General features: G+C 43.4%; 1 non-coding gene across 1 annotated transcript; it reads left to right on the top strand.

The window, feature by feature from the left end:
• Positions 1–365: 365 nt before the first annotated feature.
• On the top strand, positions 366–437 carry trnae-cuc (transfer RNA glutamic acid (anticodon CUC)). The gene has a single exon. It is a non-coding gene; the product is annotated as a tRNA-Glu (tRNA).
• The last annotated feature ends 273 nt before the right edge of the window (positions 438–710 follow it).

Raw genomic sequence — 710 nt, forward strand, 5'->3', positions numbered from 1 at the left:
ACAGAAACAGGAAGAGAAGCGACAGGATAATGTTTCATAAATGAGTTCTGCCAGTTGCTCTCCGTGGTGAATGTCTGTCGTGTGTTACCTTGTAAGTTTCACAGAAGCCACAGTGATGAGTTTGGTGAGATTTGGAAATTGAAAGTGCCACATGACCAGCTTGCGGTACTATTTCACCTCACGGTCGATTTCATGTTGCAGCTAACAGGATTCGCTGTTTTAATTGGCTGAACAGTCCCTTGGGTTCGATCTAAACATGACAATTTAAAGGAGAAACTTGTTTTTTGTGAATAAAGAGTCTGAAATAAAAATAAAAGGCAGAAGGCTCATGGATAAATCAATCTTTTAAAGAACTTAGGCCAGCTTCCCTGGTGGTCTAGTGGTTAGGATTCGGCGCTCTCACCGCCGCGGCCCGGGTTCGATTCCCGGTCAGGGAAAATAGATATATTGCTGCGTCAACATCCTGCGTTACTTCCAGGTTTGTACCAGTTCTGTGGGAATCAGCAGCAGGTCGGTTTCCTCTTTTGTGTCTGAATTGGAAATGTCACATGTCAAGAACAAAAAAAAGAGAGTAATAGGATACAAAGCGCTCACGATATAGATGGTGATGTCGGCTAAGATCTGGCTGTTGATGGAGTAGATTTTATTGTTTCTACTGACATAAATAGCTCGCAGGTCTGGGTCCAAATCTCGGACTCAGTGACAAGAAG

The sequence above is a fragment of the Mustelus asterias genome, unplaced genomic scaffold, assembly GCF_964213995.1.
Source record: "Mustelus asterias unplaced genomic scaffold, sMusAst1.hap1.1 HAP1_SCAFFOLD_50, whole genome shotgun sequence".
In the NCBI taxonomy this organism is placed as follows: domain Eukaryota; kingdom Metazoa; phylum Chordata; class Chondrichthyes; order Carcharhiniformes; family Triakidae; genus Mustelus; species Mustelus asterias.